The sequence below is a fragment of the Cervus elaphus genome, chromosome 18, assembly GCF_910594005.1.
Source record: "Cervus elaphus chromosome 18, mCerEla1.1, whole genome shotgun sequence".
NCBI lineage: Eukaryota > Metazoa > Chordata > Mammalia > Artiodactyla > Cervidae > Cervus > Cervus elaphus.
This window is the reverse complement of record NC_057832.1, coordinates 81,246,808-81,269,850: the sequence shown is the minus strand read 5'-3', so window position 1 is coordinate 81,269,850 and position 23,043 is coordinate 81,246,808.

Sequence of the window (23,043 nt, the reverse complement as noted above, 5' to 3'; positions counted from 1 at the left end):
TTGCCATTTCGTCTTCCAGGGGATCTTCCTGATCCAGGGATCAAACTCCAGTCTCTTGCCTCTCCTGCCTTGGCAGGTGGTTCTTGACCACCACCTGGGAAGCCTATTGAGGGTAATTACTGATAAAATAATGACTCTGATTAAGAAAATTAATCTCATCAAATTCAAACCTACAACTAGAAACAGGTCAGATAAAATCCATGCAGCTTATATCTGTGTTACTAAGTGAAGGTTTAAATTGATGATCAGAATCATGAGAGTAAAAGTAAAAGAAAGTTATTCATATTGAATTCACAAATTAAAATTTAAAAATGCAACTCTCCCCAGCAGAGTTTCTTCTTTTAGAAGAAAACCACTGTTATAAAATTAGCAAATTAGGGAAGAAAGATTGAGCCATTCTACTCTGCTTACTGGAAGCTAATCCTGGAAAATGGGTATGATATTTTTCTGACAGCATGAAAATATTTATTGCAAAATATAGTCTGAAAAAAGTTAGTACTTAAATATTTCCTGCTTTGTTCAACCAATAGAAAATTATAATTTTATACATATTTTGTAAATGGAGAAATAAATTAGAAACTGGCTTTTCTGTTTCAGCACAAAAATAGTGTTTTGTTCTGGTGTTACTTGTTTCAAATTTCTAAAGGATAAGCTTTGTTCAATGATACAGAGGTGATTGAAAACAATTACTTTCTCAATTAGAAGCACATAAGATATTATTTGCACATTAAAAAGCACATATGCATTTAGAGCTTAGAAAGCTAAATAAAGAGCAAATAATTGATAGTATTCAACCACTGAACACTGATAAAGAACATTGGAGCAATAGTCCCAAAAGGATAATGTATATCTGATGTTTAGCTAAGAACAATGATCCTTTTTGTAGCACTAACAGATTGGAAAATGTCTGGGTGTAGTAGAAATGGTTTCAAAACTTGCTGGAATGGCTGAACATGAAGGATGGATTGAAGAAAAAACTAAAACAAATGGTGACTATTTAGAATGGAAATATCAAAGTGAGATGGTTAGTTTAGTGGGAAGTCAAGTGAGACAAGATATTAAAGATACAATATTTATATAGCAAATATACAATCAGTGAGTGTACCATTAACAAAAGTATGTCCAATAATAAGCTTTTATCATGCATGGGCTTTAACTTCCAAGAAAGGAAGACAAGGGAGTCAAAATTAATGACTCTTCATTGACTGTACAGCTTTTGTAGAAAGTGCTGAGAGGAAAATTATGAAAGTGATTTTGAATATTAACTATTAACTTAAGACATGATGAAGAGTGACTATATAATGCTAACAAGATTGGTAAGTAAAAGGTGTATGAGCTAGAATCACGGTCTAATAATTCTACCACATAACTGGCAACATAGTGTAAATTTATGCCCATAAGATGTGGGCTCTACTGTGCCAGGAACAAGTCAAAAATCATATCTGATCTCTGTGTCCCAAAATTGAATGTTTTCATGAATCACATGAGAGATATGACATTAAATCTTAGATGGATGGTGAGAATAATCATCATCATAGTGAAAGCTGAGTAAGCAATTATATTACTGTAGGTGAGAGGGGATGAAATGCAGTAGAATAGTTATGTGAAACAACAGCATATCTTCAAATAAATGCCAAGAAATTTTGGGTGAGAAACTTTTTTTTTTTTAATTTGTACTGCCTATAGTCATTTGACTATGAACTAGTACATATTATTTAAAATGTTAGCAAATGTATACCAGACATCTAAGTGTGGATATTTCAACATTTAAGGATTAGAACTTTTTTTTTTCATTTTAGAAAAAAACACTTTTAATAGAATCAAACTAATATATACAAAAGCAGCATTTGAATTAAAGATAACAAAAATATATATATGCCTATAAAGGAGGAGGTTTAAGAGCAAATAAAGCTGAAGCTAATTTCTACCAAGACCATTTCTACTGTTCTAGATCAAGGTATAGTCTCTAAAAGGTACTTGAACAAACTGAGCAACATGCTGCTGTTTTTTCATTTAAAAAATAATGTCCTAATTTAAAAATCTTTAAGAAAGAACTTAACATTTTATGGACCTAAATAATTGATTTAAGTGAGGTTAAAAGTCATGCTGTAGTAATCATTTACACAACTAAATTAAAAGTTTTTATAATATATTCTATAGCAGTGATAATTTATCATACATAGTTCATTACAGTGTTTGGATACCATATAATGTACTAGCTATAATCTACATATAATGTATCAATGCTATTAATAATTCCAGATTGTATCTCCTCTCAGCAGTGAGTAATGGCTCCAATTTACAATGAGTAAAAACTATGTATACACTAGCTTCAGAAGCCTACTTTGAAGTTAATGTCAATAAAACACATGTTTTGTGAAAATCTGGATTATGACATAGTCTGATGATTTTGTTGAAAAAAAGGTCAATTTTATGGGATAAATGTATCATATTTATGAATTTACATGCCTTTGTTTTATTCAAATATTGCTAGTCCATTAAAATACCATTTAGACAATGGCAATAATAACTAGTCACTTGATACCATGCTGACTTTCAGTAATATAAAAATGTGTGTGTATTAGTCGCTTAGTTGTGTTGGACTCTTTATGACCCCATGGACTGTATCCCGCCAGGCTCCTCTGTCCATGGGATTCTTCAGGCAGTTAAAAAAAATACTGAAGTGGGTTGCCATTCCCTTCGCTAGGGAATCTTCCTGACCCAAGGATCAAACCCAGGTCTCCTGCATTGCAGGCAGATTCTTTACCATCTGAGCCATCAGGGAAACCTTTATATATGTGTGTGTGTGTATATATATATATATAGGTAGCTCGGCACATGCTTTTCACTTTTGAGATTATGATGGTCTCTTTATCAAGAACATATTTTAGTAAAAGTTACATGTTTTATGAAAAGTTACATATTTTATGAAACATATTGTCTGAAAAGATTCTTCAGGCAAGAAGACTGGAGTGGGTTGCCATGCCTTCCTCCAGGGGATCTTCCCAACCCAGGTATGATCTTCCCAACCTAGGTCTTCCGCATTGCAGGCAGATTCTTTACCAACTGAGCCACTAGGGAAGCCCATTGAAAGTTACAGTCTTGGTTTAAAACTTTTTCTGTGATGTAAAATAAACTCTTGGCAGCTTTCCTAGATCCTGCTGAAGCGCTCTGGTTTTAGTCTTCTTCCCTCCCCACCCTTGCTCAGAGTGCACAGGAGTACTGCTTCCCTGTATCTTTGACAGTTCTCAGTGAATCATGGCCTTTGCATCTCTCTTGCTAAACTTTACGATCTTTTAACTGTAGGTTAGAATCTACAGGAAGTTTCATAATTCTAGCCTGCCTTTAACTGTACTGGGAATGTTTTTAGCATTACACTATATATGTAAGGTTCTGGTAGATATTCCGTACCTACTGAGAGGCATTTCCTTGTTTTTTCTTAAAATTTTATTTGGTGATATTCGCTTATATGTTTGGGCTTCCCAGGTGGTGCTAGTGGTAAAGTGCCCACCTGCCAGTGCAGGAGACATAAGAGACATGGGTTCTATCCCTGGGTTGGGAAGATCCCTTGGAGGAAGGCATGTCAACCCACTCCAGTATTCCTGCCTGAAGAATTGCATCAACAGAGAAGCCTGGTGGGCTATAGTCCTTGGGGTTGCAAAGAGTTTGACATGACTGAAGCAAATTAGCACGCATGCACACATTTATATGTTTATCTTCTTATTTGAGGTTCATGCTTTGGAGAAGATGTGAGATGAGTTGAAGGAGTCTTTCTCCAACCTCTGCTTACTGAGATTCAGAGAGGCAGGGGAAGCCCAGACAGTGCTGGCATTGCATAGTCTGCCTTCTGCACGTTTCCCCCTGCCCCCCACTTTTTTTTTTAACTGACATACATAAATAAATGTATTGAAAGCTTGATTAGGAATGAGATATTTACATAGTTTCACAGTGTACCCTTTCCTTCAATATTTATTAACTGGAAAGGGGGAAAATGTAATTTTTTAGTGGAGGAGCCTAGTAGACACCACCTAATAAAATGATCAAGGTCATCCATACCTCTAAGATCAATCAAAATGGAAAACACACTGTCACTTCTGATATTCCTCATATAAAGGTTTGTAACCCAAATCTGACTGTGGGAAAATGTCAGACCAGGCTAAGTTGAGGAACTTTTTACAAAACAATTGAACTTTATGTTCAAAAGTGTCAAGGTCATGAAAGTCAGGAAAAGGTGGAGGATCTCTCCCAGATTAAAAAAGAATGAAAACTAACACATATGTGATTCTGAACTCACTGCTTTGCTATAAAGAACGTTATTGAGATGAATGCTGATGCTTACCTGAGGTCTGTGGGTTAGATGGTAGCAGCATATCACGGTTACTTTTCTGATCTTGATGATTATTTTCTGGTTATTGTGGAGAATGTCTCTGTTTTCAAGAAAACACTAAAGATATTTAAAGCTTTAAAAATTACAAATACAGAAAAGAATATACTAAAATATCAAGATGCCAACTTATTCTCATATGATTCAGGAAAATTCATAATTTGATCTTCTTGCAACTTTTCTATAGTTTTTGATTGTTTCAAAGTGTGAAAATATATTTGTAATTCCATTGTATCCATATGTTTTATAAATAAAGCTAATATTTATCAGATATTCCTCTAAGGGATTACCCCATAGTAAGTTATTCAGTCTTTGTAACAACACTATGAGAAAAATACTATAATCACCTCTGTACAGAATAGGAAACCAAAGCATGGAGGAGTCAGATGACTTCCTCGTATTTATATGGTGATAAGTGTTGGACTTGTGTTATGAATCAAGGGTTTCTCATGCCTAAACCCTCCTTGTTAACTACTAACCTTCCCTGCCCCCTGGTAATTCAAACTTTGCTTCTATAATTGTACCAGTCACCTGAAGTTTTTCTGTAATTTGGAGCTAGGGAAATTTCTCTTGATCTGTAATTTTTAAAACACTTTGTTTCCATTTATGAATCCCAGTGCTTCCTAAGCCAGAGCACCCCAGTTCGTGTACCATGGATGGGTCACACATGCGGTGAGGTCGTGACTCCTCAGCCGTGGGTGGGGTGACTGGTAGGACCAGGGGCAGCCACACCCCGATGGCCAGTCTCTTGTGGCCCCTGAGAACTAGTGCAGACATATCACGTGCTATGAACCCCATGATCTGAGATAGGGGAGCAATTTTCGGATAGTTTTTCCTCTCTCCATCTGCCTTTGCTATACTGGATGATGAAAATATATTCATCTCTCTGCAGCAAATTTACTTCACGTGTCTATAAACATTCTTCTGAAAACCTACACCAAGTAGAATAGAAAATTAAAGGCAGAATTGATTTTTATTCCCCATTAGATGTTCTGCTTTCTTCTCATTGCAGACACTATTTTATTTAGGTGTTAAGGATTTAAAATTGTTATTTTCATAACAATGATGTTGCTGTCTACACATAGACATGCACAACCCATATACTTGTGGTGTCTTTTGTTTAATCAAGTCAGGATTCAGCTTTATAGTTGCAGCAGGTTGAATTATGGTACAATTGCAAGTTGACAAGCAGTAATGTAGTACTCTGTAGAACTGAAAGTACTGTAAAATACCTTTTCATATGTAGTATTTATTTTTTGTGTAGACTGGAAAATGTATTACTACACTGTAGTGAAGAAATGATTGCCTTTCCAAAATATCATTTGGTTGATAATCATAATTTCTATTAAACAAATATTCAGACAATCCTGCATCCATCACGTTAAATCCATTTAAAAAGCTTTCTGCAGTTCCACAATGTATGAATAACTTTTGTATTTAATGTAGAAACTAATGTTGATGTCTCCCCGATATGAAAATGAGAAGTCTAATTTTAACAAATAATTCTGTCAGTGTTATAAAGTGACTAAAAGAAGCCTAGTGCTGCTGATTTGTAGTGAATGTATTACTTAGGACTGCTTCTAAGTGGAAAAGTGATAAAGTAAGGAATCTTTTCCTCGTAACTTAAATGTTAAATGTCTTCTTTTTATCCCCTGAATTTTCTGGGAAAGCACTATGTCTGAGAAGGGCAATCCAATTTTAAAAGGGTTATATTACGGAGCTAGAAGACAAATACACTAGCAGTTTAATGCAAACATTGACTAAAGTAATTTATTGATGACTTGTATGATCATTGATCTGCTAATTGTGATTGGTAACTGAAAAAGGATAAGGAATCATTTGCTTCAATTTCTCGCCCCCCCAAAAAAAATTTCTTTTCAAGCAGATAGGAAGTGGGGGTTAAACTCAAACAGATGGAGTCAATATTTCTGTTCAAAGACAACAGTTAACTCTTCAAAAATAATAAATTGTGGAGAACTTAGTAAATAATGTAAATGAATAGAGACTAAGAAAGTTAGAGATCGTGTTGAATTTGTTTCTGAAGTATTCCTTCTGAGTTAGAGAAATACGCCATTTTGGAGTTTCTTTCCTCTACAGAGGCTGTGTCTTTGTGACCTCAAGTGTGAAAAGAAAGAAATCAATTGCCTGATTCATTTGTGAAATACTGTCTTAGCCCCAAGTATGAGCCAGGTGCTAGGAAGGAATTGTAAACAGGACAGCCACAGTCCCTATGCCCTTATATGCTCAGATAAGCTGAAGATTGGTAGAAGATAGAGACATATTATCAGACAACTGATAACAGGGAGATAAATGCTAGGCCAGAAAGAGCACAGGGATCCCTGGGGAGCAGCGTGATAGAGGTATTCATCATTGAATGGCAGTGTTGCAGGTGTCTGGTTAGGAGGTCACAGAAATCATTCCTTGGAAAATGATGGCTGAGTTGAGTCTTAATGTATTAATAGGAATTAGGTGAAAAGAGAAAGCAGCATAGCTAGTAGACTGCAAGCAAGAAAAAGCACAGCATTTTTAGGAAATTAAACTAGTTTTGTCCAACTGACTTTCCATATCTTGAACACTCACAACCTGTCTATATTTCTTTATGCCATGGGTTTATTTTCTTATTAGATTTATGCTCTAGACCTTTTATTCCCATGGAAGATATTTGGAAAGATTTCATGGCTTTGAAATGTAGCTCTGGTGTCCAGATATCAGGTTGACTTTCATTTGGATGAAAGTTTTGCAGTTTTGATTGGTCAGTATGGGTCAGGATCCTTGAAATGGCCACAAGATACACAGAACTCATACCTCCATGCTGGATGATGGGATACTCTGTTGTCAGGCTGACGCTTTCTCCTCCTCTGTCCCCTTGATAACCATACTGCTTATTACAGGGTATGTGTTGTTAAGATGATGGGAGGAAGATGAACTGCAGAGGAGATTGAAAAGATACCTTAACATGAAACAATCAATCTGTATGATGGTGGGACTCTTTCCACCCCATGGAATGTAGCCCACTAAGCTGCTCTGTCCATGGGATTTTCCAGGCAAGGATACCAGAGTAGGTTGCCATTTCCTTCTCCAGGGGATCTTTCTGACCCAGGGATTGAACTCACATCTCCAGCAATCTATATAAACTTCTAATAAAGTGTGATTCTTTGACCTGAACTTGAGCTGAGACGTTTGTCTTTTTCTAGTGTTCAGTGAATAGGCTAGCAGCACAGTACTTTGGCCATCAGCCACAGCCACAGAGACTGTGGCTTTCAAGACTGGCTGCAGTTGCATTTCAGCATCCTTTAATTGTTCAAACAAATCTAGGGATCTTCAAAGAAGAGAAGGGCCTCAACTTCCTCAGAGTCCTATTGGTTTCTATATATTTTGGCACCTTCCTGTGTTCTGTTCCATTTCTTAGTTTCAGTATTGCTTGAGTCTGTTTTCATTATGTCAACAATACCATAAATGTTAGCTGGAGACATCATTCTTGCTTCCAGTGTCCACTGATGTCCATGCCAAAGATGCAGATATCCAGTTATGCTGTTACTTAATAGAGTCAAACTTGCAAGAATGTTCTGTCATTACTTAAGGAGGAAATCCCACACTGTTGGTCTTGAGATCACATTAGGTTTTTGGGTTTGCCTACATCTAATTATTGATTTAGGATTGACAAATTGTTTCTTTAAAATTTACTTTCTGTCATCAACACCTCTATGATCTTTTGTGGTAATGCTTTATATAGATGCAGGGCTTTCTATTTAGTCTGTTTTCTTATTCTACTTGGGTCAATATTCCAAGCTATACTGATCTTGAATTCTGAAAGTGAACAGTCAGGGTCTTTGGTATTCTTCCATTTCATATCACCTGAAAATTTGGACATACATTCTTTGCCTTTATCAAATTTATTATCTAATAAATTGAGGAGTCCAGGGCCATAGATGAAGCCTTGACCGTAGCACCAACTCAGCTACAGTGGTCTAGTAGAGCTGTATTTGACACCTTGAATGCAATGCCCACTTATAGTGAAACAGATAATGGGATGGAATGAAGTTGGAGTTGGGTTTCTGACTTTGGGTAGTGCTGTTTGAGCAATGATTTGTTCTGTATCCACCACTCTGAAGATCTCAAAGCACTCTCCTCCTAGTCCTTCCCTTGATTTTATTATTATTTATCACTAATGTTAATGTTATTAATATAATGATTCTCACTCTGCCTCTGAAAATGTTTTATGTGTTGGGTTGTTGCATAATGCTATCTCAGACCCTTGCCTGTTCTAAGCAGAGGTAGAGTCAGTAAGGAGATTGTTACAGGAAAGAGAAGCCAATCATTAAATTTATTTTCACTTGAGCAGGATATAAATACAGATCTCTACAGGTCAAAGAATTGTTTCTACTGAGTTATCAGTCCCCTTTTATTGTGCCAGTTAATAAATCTCAAAATAATTTCATTCTCAAGCTTATAATTTTAGATACCTATCTCCAGTGGGCACCTTTTGGAACACTCATTTTCCAGAGTTTTGGAAGGGTACTTACTGGAAGATGCAGAATAGAGTTCTGACTTTTCAGTAGCTTTTGTTACCTATGCATTTTATCTTCTCCATTTAAAAGCCATGCAATGTCATACCATAGGCCCCAAATTCATCTTAAAGAACATCAGATTTGCTTTCTTAAAGCCTAAATTACTAGACATGCTGACAGATTTTATTTTTTCAGTATTGGTGGTCAATAAAATCTTTATGGTGGTTGGAACACAGAATGTTTTGGAACTTTATGATATCTTTGATCAAGAGAAAACTATTCCACATAAAATAATTACTCTTTCCTTTTTAAGAAGAACACCATAATTATAAAATACTCTATTTGGTTCGCTTTACACACAAGTAGAAAGTATTCTCATATTAAAATATAGACTAGTTTAATATCAGATAATCAGCAGATAGAAGTAATAGTGCAGCAGATGGCTCCTAATAGCCCAGAAATTAATACAAAATGATAAAGCAGCACTGCTTCTGTTAGGAAATTCAGTCAACATTTATGTCATATTACCCCTACGGTTAAATATAATTGTCTTTGGGCCAATAGAGAAAGAATTTCATAACAGCTTTGAAAAGTAATATATAATTGCCCCAAACAGTTTTAGCAAAAGATTTTTTATCCCATGATGACATTTAGTACATTTTGGAATGTCCTCACGAGATCATTACAAAGCTTCCCAGAAATGAAGTTCTTTCATTCTCTTTGTACTGTCTTTAGGGGCATATAATACTATTCCTATGTTCAACAGTCAACTGTATTTTTTAAGTTTGAAGAAATAATGTCTTCCTTTCCCACCCATCAAGTTAGTCTGTGGCAAGGCCCCTTTAAGTAGTCTTTGAACATATTATTTTCCTATAACATTTGAATATTTCTGGTTTATATTAATATACTAGGACATGAAAACAAATTTAACCACTGAGACAAATATTATAAAGGGAGAGATGCAACCTTATAATACAGACAGACCAGTGACACTGACTACTTCAAATTATCTCCCTATTGTATTTAGCCAGATTGCCTCCCTATAGTTTGTATAGTAAACTAGACTGGATATGTCTTAAAATTTTGTACAGCACACAGAAAGTAGCGAATTCAAACAGATAAATTTGTATTTGGCACTTTTTCCATTTGTTTGACACTTCGAAACACTAAAGTACCCTCGTACCTCATTAACTCAAAAATGACAAAATTGACTCTAATCATCTTTGCTTCTGTGGGCTCGATGATAATAGTAAATAAATGCTGTACCGTTATTTACACTGCATTGACTTCCAAATTAGAGTGGAAGGGATGAAAAATGCCATTATCCAAGTGGAAAAAATTGATCTAGTAGTATAATGTAATTTTCTATTAAAAATTATAATCTTTGCATCACCATAAATGGATTTATAAAAGTCCATTTCAACGGTGCCATTATCTTTGAATCACCTGCCCAGTGCCATCAGAGATGATAACAGAGCCAGCCTAATTGTCATGTTTTCTGAGCGGTGAGTTTATAAAACAGTAGACCATAGCTCTTTCCATTGCTCTTGCTGCAGGAGGCTCTGGCATTGGGCAGTAAAGCTTTCACGCTGAGAGAGTTGGTAAGTTGATGTACTGCATCCACCAGATGTAATGCTCATTGTGTTTGACTTTTCAGCCAAATCTGGAAGATTATTCATAGGAAATTAGATTGTAAATGCAGATAGGCTTTTTGATATTCCTGCTGTCCACGTTTTTCCAATTGCATAATGGGATGATAACTGAGCTTGGAAAGGCTGAGCCTTTACTCATCATCATATAGACAATCTTGAAAATAAGAGCAAAAGAAATCATTTCTGCCCTGTATGCATCCCTGAGGAGAGGAAGGCAAGTGCAAATGGATCTGCAAAATGGCTCCCACTACCCCATGCTGGCTGCGTAATTGCTTTGGTTGTACTCTGGCAGAACTGTGCGTTGGCCGCAAGCATGACATTTAGGAATTGTGCCCTATCTTCTCTGATTCCTGCTGTAATTTTGAACTGTGTCACAGTCCAGGGAGAAGTAATGCAAGAGCGTGATGGTGGTTGCAGGATTGACCTCCATCTTTGTTTGACGTTCTGCCAGTCCTTTCCAGCTCCAATCCTGTGTTAGCCCCCCATCATATCTTAGCTCTCTTAGCACTTGTGGCATCCTAACATTTTATGAAATAAATAGTTAATTAAAATTTTTATTTGGAGTAATTCTGTTTATTCCATTTTTCTTGATGACATTCTTCTTGAAATGGCCTCTGCCATTTTAATTGCTTTTTAGATTGGCTACACAACTGTAATCTGATGTATTTTTTTTTTTTAATGTACTACTAAATTTACACTGTTTTTATTTTTCTGGTATCTCAGGTCATTTCTCCCTCATTTTTTCTTGTTTTGTTGGGGTACTTTCTTGAATAATGTAATAAAGAGCACCTGGAGGTAATTTTTTTTCTGTTTTTTTGATGTCTAAAGATATCTTCAGTTTCTCTTTATACTGGATTCATAGTCTGACTAAATATAGAATGTTTAATTATCAGTATATGTCCAAAATAATATCTTCTTATCCTGACTATCCTTACATTTTATGTTGAGGTCTTATTTGGATTCATTCTTCATTTATTATACTCAGTGCTCAGTGTAATAGTTTTTATTGCTTTATTATGTATTTATTTGGAATTCTTTTATTCATTGAAATATAGCTGATTTATAATAAAAGTTTCTGATATAAAGCATAATGATTCAGGATTTTTGTAGTTTATCTTCCATTAAAAGTTCTTACAAGGTAATGGCTGTAATTTCCTGTGTTATGCAATATATCCTCGTTGTTTATCTACTTTATAATAATACTTTGTATATCTTAATCCCATACCCCTAAAGTGCTCCTCTTTCTCCTCCTCCCTGCTGGTAAATACTAATTTGTTTCCCATATCTGTGAGTTCATTTCTGTTTTTCTATGTGTATTCATTTATCTATCTGTATTATTTTTCAGATTCCACAAATAAGTGGTATCATACAGTATTTGTCTTTGACTTATTTCACCAAGCATAATATTCTCTAGGTTTATCCGCTTTGATGCAAATTGCAGAATTTCATTCTTTTTTATGGCTAAGCAATATTCCACTGTGTGTGGGTGAATGGGTGTGTGTGTGGGTGAATGGGTGGGTGTGTGGGTGAATGGGTGGGTGGGTGGCTGGTAGTGGTGTTGGAGAGAACACTATTTTATTATGATTTTCTGCCTGAATTATCTATCCATTGAGGTAAATCATTTGTTAAAATCCCCTATTATTATGGTATTATTATAAATTTCTCTTTTTATGTCTATTAGCATTTGCTTTATTTATTTAGGTGCTCTGTTTTTGGGTGCATATATATTAATGAGTGTAAAAAACCTCCTCTTGTACTGATGCCCTTATCATTATATAATGCCCTTCCTAGTCTTTTCTTGTAGCCTTTGGTTTAAAGTCTGATATGAATAACACTGCCTTCACTTTCTTGTTCTCATTTCCATGAAATCGCCTTTTCTATCCCCTCCCTCTCGGTCTGTGTGTGTCTTCATCCTTGAATTGAGTCTCTTGTGCTTGTGTGTTCAGTTTCTCTGTCGTGTCTGACTCTTTGCAGCCCCGTGGACTGTAGCCCAGCAGGCTCCTCTGTCCATGGGATTTCCCAGGCAAGAATACTGGAGTGGGTGGCCATTTCCTCCTCCAGGGGATTTTCCTGACCCAGAGACTGAACTTGCGTCTCCTGCGTTGGCAAGTGGGCTCTTTACTACTGAGCCACCTGAGAAGCCCTGAGTCTCTTGTAGGAAGCCTGTATAAGTGTCTGTTTTTTTAATCCAGTCAGCCTTAGTAGTAGTTTTTAATAAAAGACTTCTTGTTACATGTCACCTTTAAGAAAATTTCTTGTGTTTTTTCCCTTGATTCTTTTTTTAGGATTAATTAATTTATTTTAATTGGAGGATAATTACTTTATACTATTGTAGTGGGCTTTGCCATACATTGACCTGAATCAGCCACAGGTGTACATGTGTCCCCCATCCTGAACCTCCTTCCCCCTCCCTCCCCATCCCGTCCCTCTGGGTTGTCCCAGTGCACCGGCTTTGAGTGCCCTGTTTCATGCATCGAACGTGGACTGGTCATCTATTACATATACATGTTTCAATGCTATTCTCTCAAATCATCCCACCCTTGCCTTCTCCCACAGAGTCCAAAAGTTTGTTTATATCTGTGTCTCTCTTTGCTGTCTCACATATAGGGTCATCATTACCATCTTTCTAAATTCCATATATATGTGTTAATATACTGTATTGGTGTTTTTCTTTCTGGCTTACTTCACTCTGTATAAAAGGCTCCAGTTTCATCCACCTCATTACAACTGATTCAAATGTGTTCTTTTTAATAGCTGAGTAATATTCCATTGTGTATATGTACCACAATTTTCTTATCCATTTGTCTGCTGAAAGACATCTAGGTTGCTTTCATGTCCTAGCTATTGTAAACAGTGCTGTGATGAATATTGGTTTCACCTTGATTCTTTTACCTCCATTGTTGATAGCACACTTATAGAGCTCCTGGATTGATCTCTCATAAAAATGTATCTCATTTTTATTATCTCTGTTTGGTCAGCATTCTGATAAAGTTCTGAAATTTTGTTATCCAGGTCAATACTATTTTTCTCTATAGCCTTATATACTTTTAGGCATTTATTTTAAAGTGATTTTCTGTGGCTTGATTGATTCTGGTTTCCTCTAGTGTGAATTAAAAAATTTTCTTTTTATCCTGGTCTACCTGTTTGCAAAGAGTCAGACACAACTTAGCGACTGAACAACAACAGCAGCCTCCCCCATTACGCTGTTTTTCTTCATTTATTCTGTGATTATACATAATTTGTATTTTAGAATAAAGGGATTTATTAGTTCTTTCATGTGGGAAATAGGTTATGATGTCAACTACCAGGTTTTTGTGGGTGAGTATAAAGACAGTTATTAATCTGGGAAACCCCTAAGTGACCAAAAAGGTCTTTGCTTCTGTATGCTGTGGACCAGGCTAACCTGGGGCTTCCCTAATAGCTCAGTTGGTAAAGAATCCATCTGCAATGCAGGAGACCCTGGTTCAATCCCTGGGTTGGGAAGATCCCCTGGAGAAGGGAAAGTCTACCCACTCCAGTATCCTGGTCTAGAGAATTCCATAGACTGTATAGTCCATGGGGTCACAAAGAGTCAGACACAACTGAGTGACTTTCACTTTCAGGCTAGCCTTATTTTATCTAGACAGTTCAGTTTCTTAAGCCCTATGTTTTCAGACTTGGAATTACTTATTGCCCTTAGTTTATGTCTGGGGAATAGAGAGATAAGGAAATTTTGGCTTCTGATTTCTGCCTGCTTAAAAGAATGCCTCAACTCACACATTCTGTTGACTCTATTTCCTACATGATTCCTAAAATCATTGACTTCTTTGAATTATACTGCTATTACCTTAAAATATCTTAAATCATCTACTCTTATTTTGATAATTCAACAGCCAACTAGTGTCATTGACTAGTGTTTCCTCCTGTTCCAAGTATTGCACATGTGATATTTCTAAAAGAAAAATTTGATCATTAATTCTTCCATTCTGAAACTATTTATTGTGTTTATAATGTGAAAGCATTATTCTAGGCATTTGTTTCTTGCCCTCCAGGGGCTTACATTCTAATGATAATGTTGTGTAATGGTAAGATAATAAACAAGAAAATATTTGATCTTACATGAGCTGACTCAACGTTATATGTGCATCAATTTTTATTATTTATTTTTAGTTGTGCTGGGGTCTTTGTTGCTGTGTGTGAACTTTCTCTAGTTGCAGCAAGCAGAGGCCACTCTCCAGTTGGCATGCAGTGGCTTCTCTTATTTCAGAGCACAGGCTGTAGGCATGCTGGCTTCAGTAGTTGCAGCATGGGGGCTCAGAAGTTGCAGTTCGAGGGCTCTAGAGCACAGGCTCAGTAGTTTCATCACTCAGGCTTAGTTGCATCTGGAATCTTCCCAGACCAAGGATCAAAGCTGTATCCTCTGTGTTAGCAGGTGACTTCTTATCCACTGTACCACTGGGGAAGTACAATTATTTTTTATATATACTTATATAGTTCATGAAATTCTAAACAAAATGTTGAGGTTATTTTCCTACCTTAATTTTTAAAATTTATATGTGATTCTACAACTTCTACCATTATCAACATACTGATCAATGAAAAAATAGAAAGGGCATAAACATAATAAATAGCCTTGGTTATTATAAGATAAATATTTTAGATCAGTGACACAAAGATAGTTGTTTCTCTGTAAAATAAAAGCACTATGTAGAACTATGAACTTTTAGGGAAGAGATTGTAAGATGTCTGGAAGTGGTAAGAGAGATTAACTGATGGACTTCAAGAAAGAAAGAAAATAAAAATACATAATGTCAAGCACATGAAGACCAAATCAGAAGAAGCACAAGGAAAAGTAAATAACATTGAAACACAGTAAGAGAAATGAGTTAAAAACGAGCACAAGAAAAAAGAAATGAAGATTAAAAAGATATTAGAGACATATGGTAGTGTTGGAGTAGAGGCAAATGAGACTCAAGAGATGTATAAGTGGAAACCCAAAGGAGAAACAAATAATGGAATAGACAACTATTTAAGCAATTATGGAACAAACCAACAATCAAACAAAGAAATCTTTATAGAGACAAATGAACTTGCATCTACAAAATATACTCTACTTTTTCAAAACTACATACCTTTGTAAGTTTTCTGGACTTCAAATTTAAAAATATAGATACAAGCTTATATATTTCCCTTTTTTCAGTTTCCAAGTTTTACATTGCTTTTGTCTTATTTTAAACTAGAAAAAAAAATGACTATGGTAAATCAAGACAAATGGGAAAAAGGTTAGTAGCTATAACATGGATCCAGAGGTTAGCTATGTAAATGTGGTAAAGATTGGTCATAGATTCTCTATCTCTCAGGAGTTAATGAAGAAGAAAAGTTATCATTGATAATTGCCTTTAAAATGAAAACAATGTGATCCATTAGGAAAATGATTGGTTTTAGAGAGGATTTTTTATACAGTATGAATATGTGTGGTGGAGATATAGTCTTCAACAATATTTGCATTGCAAGTAAAATGATATAAAGCAAAGTATTGTTTTGTAACAGCATTTCTGTGAGCAGCTTCTGATGGTCTCTCTTGATCAAAGGGTAAATAAGAGGACATAGAGAAAGGATATTGACTTAGCTAATAACTCTCCAAAAACATTAACTCTTTTAACCGACATTTTCTTATGTATTTGATGGTAATAACTTGAAGGTTTTGCTAATACACACACACATACACACATATACACACTATATATTCCTTATTTTTAAAATACATTTACTTTAGCTGCCTTTGCCAAATCACCTGCCATCAATGTATGTATATAATATATATAAATAACATTTATATACATGCTTAATTGGGTCTAGGTAGCAGTCCGTTCAGACTGTCAGTCAATCTCCAGTGATTTCTTTTCTCTAATACATGAGGATAGTAACAGTGGGTCAGTTCAAGTATTATCAACTTTGATGTTTTGAATTCTTCTGGAAAAGATGGCATATAAATATAATTCAAGCCAACTACCATTTGTGCCATCCTATAAATTGGGTAGCCTTGGTACAGTTCTTAAATATGTCCAATGCTCACATGGGACTCACGCCTTTTATTTTGTAAGTGTTCTAAATCTTTGCTGATACCCTTCCAACTGAATTTGATTGTCTCGATGTACTTCCTCCTTGTGTTTCACAGCATTTTCACTTATCTTCCTAACAGACATTTTTTACATTGCATGGCAGCTTATTATAGGCTTCTAGAGGTAGCTAAGTGCTTTACTTACCATTAAATGATAAGCCTATATGGGAAGCCCACTGGCGGGAACTGGAGAGAGTCAGCAGTTTTGAACCTGGTAAGTCAGGCTGTGTTTGAAAGCTCTGAGGAGGCTAAATATTTTATTCACAGAGTAATTCAGTGTATGTCTGAGGTTTATTCCAAAAGTATGCCTATCAGGAAAATGCTGAATATATGGTATTAGCAAGAGGAAAGTAATTTTAGCTGCATGTATCTCTGCCAAAGTGACTTGGCCAGCATCTTGTAAGATGCACTTTTAAAAAGGGAACAATGTAACTGTTCACCTAAAGCTAAAGTCTATGAATTCTGTATCTTGAAGTACCCGCTTTTTTCCCAAATTATAGGATGAGAAATGTTTCATCGTCTCAGAGATTGGATAGACTAGTTATCTAAGATAATTTTGTGTGCTTTGCAATCGCTGTGACTTCCAGGGAAAATCATATTGATGTTGAAGTTTAAAATATCTCTCTTTGCACCCACCTGAAAACTTTGGGTTAAACAGTTAAATAGTGTTATCTCTGTTATTAGCTAAACTGCTAAAAAATTTGCCTGTAATTTCTAAGGGTATATTAAATGAGAAAATAATTATTCTGTTCTCAAGTTCATGTTACACATTTGGAGACAAGTATTCAATACCTGTACTTTACAGAGGAGGGAAAAAAAGGCATAAAAAAACTTTCCTAAAATAAATATTAACTCCTAGGTTTTATTCATGGGGTAGTTAAGTTTTTATCTGTAGGTTAAAAACGAAGCTCAGTCTTTACGTGGTTACAATTTGGAATCACTGGGGAGCTTTAAAATGTCCTGCCATCTGGATCCTAGACCCAGAGTTTCTAAATTAATTATTCTGAGGTATGTTCTTGCCATTCAGTGAGTGCTTAGAAAAGGAAGCTAAGTTGCAGATTCTAGGTGACCCCTTCAGTCTCATGATATGCTCCTACCATTTGTCATGACATGCACAGTTCTAAGTTGTCAATAGAGAAGGGAATCCAAGAAAAAAGTTCTTAACTGTTAAAATGGGAAGGAGATGTGTTACTCATGAGCTTTTTCCAAATAGCTTATATAAGCTGTGCTACAGAATCATTGCCTTATATCCTTGACTAAATAGGAAGCATGACATCAGTAAAATCTCTGAGGATTCTGTGTACCAAAAAAAGGTTGATTGGCAGTATACAAATTCATGTAATATTGGGACATAATTCTCCATGGATTTCTCATTGTCTGCTTTTTTTTCCCCCAGACTATATTTTCCAGGACTTTTTATAGTGAACAGCCTTAAAAGTTAGAATATCTCCCTTTGGAGCAAACGGCAGTCATGCTTACTATTCACTGTAGAAGATATAGGTTCCCCAAGCTCAAGATTTCTTTTCTATAATACAGTATACAATATAATACAATGTACAGTATAATACAACAAGATATAATACACAAGCCACTTTGTGTTCACTCATTTCTTTGAGGCCTATCTGCATCATCCTTTGTAGGACTTAGGACAGAAGGAAGTGATACAGATACGCTGATGCTCATGTTTCTTGCTGTGCCAGGAATACTAAAGTCCTTTGTCTCTGGCCAAGGAGTTTCATCATGTCTTCAAACATCATGAACGGTAGCTGTCTAGCTTATTCATTTCCTAGTGGGTAAAATCCCAGACCCTTCACAGTTCTTGATAGATAACACTGGTGCAATATTTTTTTTTCACTTATTTGAGTCAGGAATTATGTCCAGTCATTTTGTCCTTAACATATCAAGGCTTTTAAAAATGTTAACCATGTAAAATCAGGGAATACTCTACATCCTGAGTCCTTTTTGAGGCATCTAGAGGCAAAGAGCTTCATTTAACTAGGATATGACTGGGGAACTTGGTGGGGATCATTCAGTTTATTTAAGTGGAGTTCTAAGAATAAAGTAAGATAAGCTGCTGCTGCTGCTAAGTCACTTCAGTCGTGTCTGACTCTGTGCGACCCCATAGACGGCAGCCCACCAGGCTCCTAGTCCCTAGAATTCTCCAGGCAAGAACACTGGAGTGGGTTGCCATTTCCTTCTCCAATGCATGAAAGTGAAAAGTGAAAGTGAAGTTGCTCAGTCATGTCTGACTCATAGCGACCCCATGGACTGCAGGCTACCAGACTCCTCTGTCCATGGGATTTTCCAGGCAAGAGTGCTGGAGTGGGATGCCATTGCCTTCTCTGAGTAAGATTAGGGCAAGTGTTAAAGAGCAGGACCTCAATGCTATAGTTGTAATCAGCTGAAACACAGAAGTAAAATTTTTGAGGTAAGTAAAAGAAAAAGGGACATCCAGAAAGGGCTTATTGATTACTACATAGTAAATAGTTGTTTTTCAGTCACTGAGTCATATCTGATTCTCTGCAACCCCATGGAATGCAGCATGCTAGGCTCTTCTGTCCTTTGATATATCCTGGAGTTTGCTCAAATTCATGTCCACTGAGTCGGTGATGCTATCTGACCATCTCATCCTCTGCTGCCCCCTTCTCCTTTTGCTTTCAATCTTTCCCAGCATCAGGGTGTTTTCAGTGAGTTGGCTCTTCACATCAAGTGGCCAAAGTATTGGAACTTCAGCTTCAGCAATAGTTCTTCCAATGAATATTCAGGGTTGATTTCCCTTAGGATTAACTGGTTTGATTTCCTTGTCGTCCAAGGGACTCTCCAGAGTCTTCTCCAGCACCATAATTTGAAAGCATTTTTGTTTCTTTGGCACTCAGCCTTCTTTATGGTCCAGCTCTCATATCCGTACACAACTACTGGAAAAGCCATAGCTTTAAGTATACACACGTTTGTGGGCAATGTGATATTTCTGCTTTTGAATATACTATTTAGGTTTATCATAGTTTTCCTTCCAAGAAGCAAGGAAAGACCAGTCTTTACATTTCATGGCTAGTGTCACCATCTGCAGTGATTTGGGAGCCCAAGAAAATATTATCAGTCATTTCTTCCACTTTTCCCCCTTTTATTTGCCATGAAGTGGTGGGACCAGATGCCATGATCTTGCTTTTTTGAATGTTGAGTTTCAAGCCAGCTTTTTCACTTTCCCCTTTCACCTTCATCAAGAGGCTGTTTGGTTCCTCTTCACTTTCAGCTATTAAGGCGGTGTCCTCTATATATTGGAGGTTGTTGATATTTCTGAGCAAGCTTGACAGTAAATAATAGTAAAAGGGTATTACTTAAAGTGAACTCCAGCATTAAATGCCTAATTAGAAAAAATGAGGACCTCAGGCATTATAAAATGTACAAGTATAGAGAAGGTGATACTAGAGCAGTAGCACAAACCTTAGTGTTTCTGTTTTGTAAATAAGTTCATTTGTATCCTTTTTTAGGTTCCATATGTGTGGTATCTTATGAAATTTTTTGTCTAACCAACTTCACTTAGTATGATAAGCTCCAAGTCCATCCTTGTTGCTGCAAATGGCATTATTTCATTCTTTTTCATGGCTGAGTAATATTCCATTGAATGTAGTACATCTTCTTAATCCACTCCTCTGCTGATGGACATTTAGGATGCTTGCGTGTCTTGGCTATTGTAAATACTGTGGCTATGAATATTGGGGTGCATGTATGTTTTCAATGTATGGTTTTCTCTGGATATGTGTCCAGGAGTGGGATTGCTGGATCATATGGTAGCTCTATTTTTAGTTTTTTAAGGAACCTCCATACTGTTCACCATAGTGACTGTACTGTTTACATTCCCACCAACATTTTAGGATGGTTCCCTAAAACAGAAGAATTTTTATGTTGACTCACAAATCACAGTTAAACTAAAAATGATACAGCATGGCTAAAAAGTAATGGGCAAGGCTTTGGGAAATAAACAAACAATAAAGAAGCAGGGATTGTGATATTGATATCAATAGAATGGAAAGCAGGCCAAGAGCTGCAAGTGGGAAATACAAGGACACTGTATAAAGTGAGGGCTAAAAATCATATTGATTATCAAAGTGTATGGATCTCTTTGCACCAAATAGACAGCAAAAACTTTATGATACAGGGAAAACTAGACGTATAAAACAATAGTAAGTAGATATTAATGTTTTTGTTTAAACACAGTTCAAGTATATAAAAATGGGTAAATATATAGAAGATTAAGCAAGATTACCAACAAGGTAAATGGTAGACATATTTGCATCAAATATCTTATGGGCACATAGAAGTTTTAAAAAAATCAACCATGGTAAACTGTATCACAGAAAGAATATAAATAGCATTTTCATATCATACTACAATAACTAGAAATTAATAACAAAACCAAAGACAGAAGTACTTTAACTTGAAAATTTAAAAATTTTCTGTTAGTCACTCAGTCATTTCCAACTATTTGAAAGCTCGTGGCTTGTAGCCAACCAGCTCCTCTGTCCATGGGATTCTGCAGACAAGAATACTGGAGTGGGTTGTCATTCCCTTCTCCAGGGGATCTTCCGAACCCACTGATTGAAATCAGGTCTCTTGCATTGCAGGCAGATTCTTTATCATCTGAGCCGCTAGGGAATCCTAAGTGGCTAAGCCAACCTAAGCCTAAGCTAACCTAAGTGGCTCCCCTAGTGTAGATAGAAGGAAATAAAAGTATAGATAAAAAGAAATAAACTTTCTCTAAGTGAAGATAAAAGGAAATGAAAGCTGAATTTTCAGAATTTCTAGATGACGGATGCTGAAGCTTCAATACTTTGGCCACGTGATTTGAAGAGCTGATTCATTGGAAAATATGCTGATGCTGGTAAAGACTGAAGGCAGGAAGAGAAGTGGGTGACAGAAGATGAGATGGTTGGATGGCATCACTGACTCAATGGACATGAGTTTGAGCAAACTCCGGGAGATAGTAAAGGACAGGGCATGCTGCAGTCCATGGGGTCCCAAAGTCAGACACAATTTAGCAATTGAACAAAGCAACAAAATGAAAGAATGGCATATATAAGATGTGAAAGTGAAAGTTGCTCAGTTGTGTCGGACTCTTTGCAATTCCATGGACCAATTCAGAATACTAGACTGGGTAGCCTTTCCATTTTCCAGGGGATCTTCCCAACCCTGGGATCAAACCTAGGTCTCCCGCATTGCAGGTGGATTCTTTTTCAGCTGAGCCACAAGGGAAGCCCAAGAATACTGGAGTGGGTAGCCTATCCCTTCTCCAGTGGATTTTCCCAACCCAGGAGAACCACGGTCTCCTGCATTGCAGGTGGATTCTTCACCAGCTGAGCTATTAGGAAAGCCCCTTACGTAAGGTGTATTGCCAACTAAAACAGCTTGAAAACAAACAAAAAAGTAAAGAACAGAATAAATATAAAAATACAATGAGATAAAAAACAGAAACATTGGAACAATAAAATACTGATTTTTCAAGATAAAGTCCATAATATAGACAAAACCTGAACTAGTCTAATAAAAATTGGGGGAGGGTAAGGAGGTAATCTAAATATACAAAATCAAAGTATGAGAGGAAACATCTCTGGAAAGAGGAAATTTCAAACACCACTTTCAAAATATATTTGAGATTTTATATAAATAGTACCATTTATTAGGAAAATATAATCTCCAAAATTGACTTCAATTGAGATTGCAAGTTTAAACAAAGCAAATTTCTATGGAATAAAGAAAATAATAAACTATCATATTTAGGACTGGACATGGAACTGGACTGGTTCAAAATTGGGAAAGGACTATATCAAGGCTGTATATTAACATCCTGCTTATTTAACTTATAATGTAGAGTACATCATGTGAAATGCCAGTTTGGGTAAAGCTAAAGTTGAAATCAAGATTTTTGGGAGAAATGGCAATAACCTCAGAAATGCAAATGACACCACCCTAAATGGCAGAAAACCAAAAGGAACTAAAGAGCCTCTTGAAGGTGAAAGAGGAGAGTGAAAAAGCTGGCTTAAAACTCAACATTCAAAAAACTAAGATTGTGGCATCTGGTGCCATCACTTCATGACAAATAGATGGAGAAAATATGGAAATGGTGACAGACTTTTCTTGGGCTCCAAAATCACTGCAGACAGTGACTGCAGCCATGAAATTAAAAGATGCTTACTCCTGAGAAGAAAAGCTATGACAAACCTAGACAGCATATTGAAAAGCAGAAACAACACTTTGCCAACAGAGGTCTATGTAGTGAAAGCTATGGTTTTTCCAGTAGTCATGTACAGATATGAGAGCTGGACCATAATGAAGGCTGAGCGCCAAAGCATTGATGCTTTAGAACTGTGGTTCTGGATAAGACTCGAGAGTCCCTTGGACTGC